The sequence below is a fragment of the Desmodus rotundus genome, chromosome 2 (genome assembly GCF_022682495.2).
Source record: "Desmodus rotundus isolate HL8 chromosome 2, HLdesRot8A.1, whole genome shotgun sequence".
In the NCBI taxonomy this organism is placed as follows: Eukaryota; Metazoa; Chordata; class Mammalia; order Chiroptera; family Phyllostomidae; genus Desmodus; species Desmodus rotundus.
Window position 1 is genome coordinate 106,016,823 of NC_071388.1, and position 7,447 is coordinate 106,024,269.

At 40.6% G+C, this 7,447-nt stretch overlaps 1 pseudogene; it reads right to left on the bottom strand.

The window, feature by feature from the left end:
• Positions 1–5,063: 5,063 nt before the first annotated feature.
• LOC112320648 (small ribosomal subunit protein eS10-like) lies at positions 5,064–5,622 on the bottom strand (annotated as a pseudogene).
• Between the last annotated feature and the right edge of the window lie 1,825 nt (positions 5,623–7,447).

Here is a 7,447-nt window from a genome sequence, read left to right on the forward strand (position 1 = left end):
CTGAAATAGCCAAAGAAACCCTGAGAAAAATAAAAAGCTGGAGGTATCACACCTCCTGACGTCAAAGGGTCAATAATCAAAACATGGTATTGGCAGAAAAACAGATGTTCAGACCAATAAAACAGAATTGAGAGCCCAGAAATATATGACCCAATAATTTTTGACAGAGAAGCCAAAAATGTATAGTAAAAAAAAAGAGAAAGCCTCTTCAATGAATGGTGCTGGTAAAATTGGAAAGCCACATACAAAAGAATGACACTAGACTGCTATTTCTCACCATACACAAAAATTAACTTAAAATGGAACACAGACCTAAATATAAGACCTGAAACAATAAATTACATAGAAGAAAACATAGGTTTGAGATGTATGAACACAATGCAGTATACAGATGACATACTATGGAATCATACACTTGAAACCTATATGATTTTATTAACTAATGTCACCCCAATAAATTTAATAAAAAATTTAAAAAAACTAAACTTAAACTTAACCCTAACCCTAATTCTAAGGCCAATTAAAACCCTAAGCCTAACTCAAGCTTAATTCTAAACCTATCCCAAAATCTAACCCTAAGCCTAGCCCTTAACCTAATGTTAATCATAATCCTAACAGTGATTTCAAAGCTAAATCCATTCCTGCCTTTAACGCTACCCTTGATCATAAACACAACACCAACCCTAAGCTTAATTCTAACTCAAACTCTAACCCTAAATTAAACTCAAAACTTACCCCTAACCTCAACCCTTCCCCCCAAAAAAGGAATTGCTCAGGACTCCATAAACCCTCCATCTCACCCAGCCATTACTTCGCCAGAAGTTATGGGGACTCCTCTTCTTGGCACTAGAACCCTGGGCTGGGGGCCCTGGTGTGGGTCCTCACTCCTCAGGAGGGACCTCCACAGCTGAGATATTTCTCCTGATTTTTAACTGCCACAAATGGGTACGGGATCAGTTTGCTTTGTGTCTCCTTCACTCCTACTAGTCTTGACGTGGCTTCTTCTGTATATCCTTAGGTATAGGACTCTGATCAGCTAGACTTCAGGCAGTTCTCAATAATGGTTGTTCTATAGTTTAGTTGTGATTTTGAAGTGGTTGTGGGAGGAGGCAAGCACAGAGTTTACGTACTCCACCATCTTGTCTGGAAGACTGGATAGACCACATTTTGTTTATTCATCAATCCATTTAATGGACTTTTGGGTTGTTTCCATATTTTGACAGTTATGAATAGTGCTGCTATGAACAACTTTTATTTAAATACCTGTTTTCAACTCTTTAGAGCATATGTCTAAGAGAGAAATTGCTGGATGATATGGTTAACTTATTGAGGAATTGCCAAACAGCTTCCCACAGTGGCTGCATTAATACATTTCTACCAGCAATGGATGCAATTTCCAATTTCTCTACATCATCACCAACACTTGTCATTTTGCATTTTGTTTATCATGACCATCCTGGTGAGTCTGAAGTGGTATTGCACTGTCATTTTGATTTGAATTTCCCTGAAGTCCAATGACATTGAGCATTTTGTGGCGTACTTGTTGGCCATCCGTATATCTTCTTTTGAGAGAGGTCTCTTCAAGTCCTTTGCCCATTTTCAAATTGGGTTATTTATCTTTTTTTAGATTTATATTTATTGATTTTAGAGAGAGGGGGAAGGCAGGGGGAGAGAGAGAGGCTTTGATTTGTTGCTCCCCTTATTGATGCATTGATTGATTGATTGATTCTTCTATGTGCCCTGACCCAGGACTGAACCCACAACCTTGGTATATTGGGATGCCACTCTAACCGACTGAGCCACCCAGCCATGGCGGATTTTTTGTCTTTTTTGCATGAGGTCTACTTTAACTTAAGAAAGTAACTTTCTTTTTCCAAATAATTTCCTTTTACTTTTACTATTTGTAACTTTAGTGTAATGGGAAATGAAGGATTTCTTATTACGTGTGATATTTTTAAAAACATGGTTAAACAAATTGTGTGCATTGTTTACATGAAAGGATCTGCTTTTGAGATGATGCTATTTAGTTTTCAAAAAACCCCTAAATATCCTGATTAGTGGGAAGCATTAAATCAAATTGAAATTCAAGTCTTAAAATCCTATTATCAGAACAGGTGGCAAAACACTGTTTTTGTAACCTAAGATGTTAAATACAATGGAGAGTGGTGAGTCTCCTCAGTTAAACCACATTAATTCTCTAAAATAATATTTTAAATGAGCGTAGAAGTTCAACAAATTATAGTAAAAGAGACTAAATAATTATACTGATAAAAATTAATAAAAAAAGAGATGTTGGCCACTATAATTCTAGGTGGATTACATCAGACAAACTGTATTGTAACCAGGAAAATCATAGTCAACATGACCAATTGAGGGAATTAACTTTTTACATACTCGTGTATGCCAAATTGTAAACACCCAAGGATCAGGGAGCATGCAAAAACTAAGTCTTAGTGATACTAATGGCATTCAACCCAATTAGGAAATACAGTTTCTCTAAGTAGAAACAGGCCAAAACAGTCCAATCAACTTTCAAGTGCTAAATAACTAGACAGAAAATATAAACAGGGATTTATTTAGTCTAAAAATATGTGTGACAAGGCTTTACACCAAAATCTCTTTAAAAAAAAAAAAGGCTGCTTCATCTTAAGTACAATGTATCTGGAGAACTGCCTTAGAAATAAGAAATGGGGCAAGAATAAATGGACCCCTCTCACACTGAAGGCTGCACTCTCAGGATTCAGGGTACACACTTGTCTCATTTAACATTTTGGTGATCACCCTGGAAGAGGAAGTTCACAGTGACACATTTGGGTTGTCTGATGAACCCAAACTGTTGAATTAGAACAATGTCAATTCTGGTAACAGCTCATGGCAGGAGGTCAGCTCTGACAGCTTGCTCTCTAGGTGTAAAAATGTGAGTGGGCTTCCTTGATCTCAGAGGTTTGCTGCCTCCTTCCTTGGCCTACTCAACAGACATTTATGTCACCCCTACTATGTGGTTGGTGGTGATAATACAAACATGAAATGGACTGAGGAGGGTCTCTATTCAGGAGAAAAACTGGATACATAGGTTAATTGAATATGTACCCCAACAGAAGTGTCTGGAGGGCCCTGTGGGGCATACCAAAGAGAGTGTTCTGGTCTATTACAAAAAGCTTTGTAACAAATGTGCAAATGTTTTGAACATTTTCCCCCTTATCCTCATTTATGAAAACTTCTAAGCATATGGAAAGCTTGTAAGGATAGTATAATGAACAACCATATACAAGCAGGTTCACCAATTATTAGCCACATTTATTCTTTCTTCTCGTTTGCCTTTTTCTCCCTCTTTTAATATTGTTGTTCAAGTACAGTTGTCTCCATTTTCACCCCACCACGGGCCCCCACCCCACCCATCCCCGCCTCCCATCCTCGACCCTACCCCTCTTTGGCTTTGTCCATGTGTCCTTTACACATGTTCCTTGATGGACCTTCCCCTATTTTCCCACATTATCCCTGTCCCCCCACCCCTCTGGTTACTGTCGGTTTGTTCTTTATTCCCATGTTTCGGGTTATATTATCCTTTACCTCTAAATACTTAAACATTTATTTCCTAAGAACAAGGATATTTTCTTACTAAAACATAGAATATCACAATAAGGAATTTTAGCCTGGATACAATTCAATAGCTAAGATACAGGTCATATTCAAATTTACCCAATATTGGAACTGCTTTTATTTTTTATCCAATCTAGAATCCAATCAGAATTATGCAATGAATTTAGATACCATGTCTCTTCCACTTCCCTTCAACTGATTTAAGTCCCCAGGCTTTTCCCCCATATCTTTCATGACACTGATATTTTTTAAAGTATATTTTATTGATTATGCTATTACAGTTGTCCCGATTTTTTCTCCCCTTGATTCTGCTCTGCCCTGCACCTCCCCTCCCACCCACATTACCCTCCTTAGTTCATGTCCATGGGTCGTACATATAAATTCTTTGGTTTCTACATTTCCTATACTATTCTTACCCTCCCCCTGTCTATTTTGTACCTACCATTTATGCCTCTTATTCTCTGTACCATTTCCTCCACTCTTCCCCCTACCTGCTGATAACCCTCCATGTGACCTCCATTTTTGTGGTTCTGTTCCTGTTGTAGTTGTTTGGTTAATTTATTTTTGTTTTTGTTTTTTTTTTTTTAGGTTCAGTTGTTGATAGCTGTGAGTTTGTTGTCATTTTACTGTTTATAGTTTTGATCTTCTTTTTCTTAGATAATCCCCTTTAACATTTCATATAGTAAGGGCTTGGTGATGATGAACTCTTTTAACTTGACCTTATCTGGGAAGCACTTTATCTGCCCTTCCATTCTAAATGATAGCTTTGCTGGCTAGAGTCATCTTGGATGTAGGTCCTTGCCTTTCATGACTTGGAATACTTCTTTCCAGCCCCTTCTTGCCTGCAAGGTTTCTTTTGAAAAATCAGCTGACAGTCTTATGGGCACTCCTTTGTAGGTAACTGTGTCCTTTTCTCTTGCTGCTTTTAAGATTCTCTCCTTCTCTTTCATCTTGGGTAACTCCATGATGATGTGCTTCCTTGGGTCCCACTTCTTTGGGACTCTCTGGGCTTCCTGGACTTCCTAGTAGTCTATTTCCTTCACCAGACTGGGGAAGTTCTCCTCCATTATTTGTTCAAATAAGTTTTCAATTTCTTGCTGTTGTTCTTCTCCTTCTGGCACCCCTATGATTCAAATGTTGGAACATTTAAAGTTGTCCCAGAAGTTCCTGAGCCTCTCCTCATTTTTTTGAATTCTTGTTTCTTCATTCTGTTCTGGTTGACTGTTTATTTCTTCCTTCTGCTCCAAACCATTGATATGAAGCCCGGTTTCCTCCCTGTCACTGTTGGTTCCCTGTAAAATTTTCTTTATTTCACTTTTCATAGCCTTCATGTTTTCCACTATTTTTCAACCATACTCAACCATTTCTGTGAACACCCTGATTACCAGTGTTTTGAATTCTGCATCTGATAGGTTGGCTATCTCTTCAACGCTTTGTTCCTTTTCTGGAGGGTTTTTTTTTTTCCTGACCACAAGTTTATTCAACACAAAATAACCCCTCCAAATTTACTGAGGTGGTTGACCATGTCCACGACCAAATCTGCCTCTAAACTGGAATTCAGTTGCTGACCCAGCCCTGGCCTCAGCTTTCTTGTCAGCACCAGGGGGCACAGCGCTCCGCCTGTAAGTGTCTCTGTCAGCTTCCCCTCGGGTGAGTCTCGCAGGTCGCTCGCCCTCCAGACCTTTGGGCCTTGGCCTGCCAGTCTCAGGCCGGCTGCGGCACAAAGTGGCAGGCACAATCTCAGGGGGCAGGTGGAGGTAATCCCGGAGATACCGGATGCCCTCATTGGTAAGGTACCAGTAGAAATGTCTCCAGGCAAACTGTTCCTTCATGTAGCCTCCTGACTTGAGAGACTGCACGGCCTTCGTGACGTGAAGATTAGGCACATTCTTGTCTGCCAGCGCGGGGGTGTTTGGGCAGGTGCACATCCTTCTTGGCCACCATCACTCCCTCCTTAAAAAGGAGTTCATAAATGGCAATACGGTTCTTTTTGGGCATCAACATCGCAACAACTGCTGTGGACGGTCCTGGAGCTGAAAAGCCCTTTTCTGGAGTTTTGATCTATTCTTTCATTTGGGCTATATTTCTTTATCTTGGCACAGCTGTTATGCTGTAAGGGGCGGACCTTAGGTATTTGCCAGGGTAGGGCAACCCACATGGATGCATTGTGGCACTATCTGGGGGTGGGGTCAGAGAGGGAACAATGCCTCTTGCTGGGCTCTCTGCTGGCTTTCAGTCACTTCCCCCCTACTCCCAAGCAAATTGGGCCCTTCTGGTGCTGATTCCTGGGCTGGTGGGTTTGTGTACATTCTAGGACCCTATGGGTCTCTCCAGTGAACTCTCCTGTGAGGCTGGGGGTTTCTCCCACCACTACAACCCCCATAGGTTTTTTCAGCCAGAGGTTTTGAGGCTTTTCCCATGCTAGAACTCTGAGTTGCATGGTCTGTCTCATTCCCGTTGTTCCTCCTGCTTTATCTGCACGCAAATGTCGGACCACCAGCCTCCACCTCACCTGCCTGGACTTCCAGCCCCACCTTGCCTCATATCCTCTCCACCCCAGCTGCCTGTCTCCACCCCTCCTACCAGTTTGGATGAATGTTTCTTCAAGTCTTTGATTGTCAGAGTTTCATACAGTTCTATTTTCTGGCAGTTCTGGCTGTTTTTGTTTTTAAATTTCTTTTCCTTCTTTCAGTTGTGCAAGGAGGCACAGTGTATCTACCTATGCCTCCATCTTGGCTGGAAGTCTGTGGCACTGACCTTTTTATGATTCTAGGCCAGTTGTTATGCAGAATGTCTCCCAGTCTGGATTTTCCCAGTTGTTTTCTCATCATTAGATTCAGGTGAGACACTTACGGCGAGTCCAGTCTTGGTGATATTAAATAGGCATTGGTAAATAGTGTAATTATCAATGGGCTTTATCCTCAGAACCATTTAAGCAAGGAAATCAACATCTAATAACTGACACTTTGTATATAAGGATGACAAAGTTGATACAGAATCTTTTTCTACCACCACTTCCAGTCCTAGGAGATAAATAGAAATGCTGGTTAGTGCTTAACAATAGAAACCAAACACTATTTGATATACTGGCATGTTTCAAACCAAGAAAGGCAAACCTCAAGCTACTTAAAAGTTCGAGCTGTAAGTTGTTGCTATGGGTGAAAAAGTCACATATAAGAAAATAAACAAAACTAGGACCTTTGTGCTGGGAGACAATGCTCTAAGGCATTTCTGCATATGACAACTTTTGTCCTAAACTATCTAGTCAAGGGTGACTAGTACAGCAGATGGCCCTGGAAACAAGAGCTATTGTCTCCCTGTGGGTTGAGGGAAGAATTGTTTCCTGATAAAGATAATAATGATAATGTTGTCCTCAGGGGCAAAAGTTGGACACATTTGCCAGAAGCCCCCTTAAAAGACTGAGGATTTCTTAAACTCTGAGTTAATCAGCTGAGACACAGACCCACCATATGCATCCACCTGGGCCTTGGGGGTAAAAATAACTGATTATACACGAAGCTAATGGTGCTCACAGTGCCTAAATCCAAGTGGATTTTCCTCCTTAGTGGTTGCATCTATGGAAGTATGGTAAGCTGACCTAGGAGGTAAAGTAGTCACTGCTGCTTAGGGAGTCCTTGACTGCTTGACACTATGCAACCCACCAATAAGCACAGACAGGGTTCAAATTCACAATATTCACATACAGTGGAAACCTCAACCTGAGAAATTAACATTGAAATGCATATGAAGCTAGTAAAATCTTTTAGGCCCTATAACAGGCAAACTTGAAACTGATCTATATGGGTGTTTCCATAACCCATAGCATGCAGAATTCCCATGGAAAAGA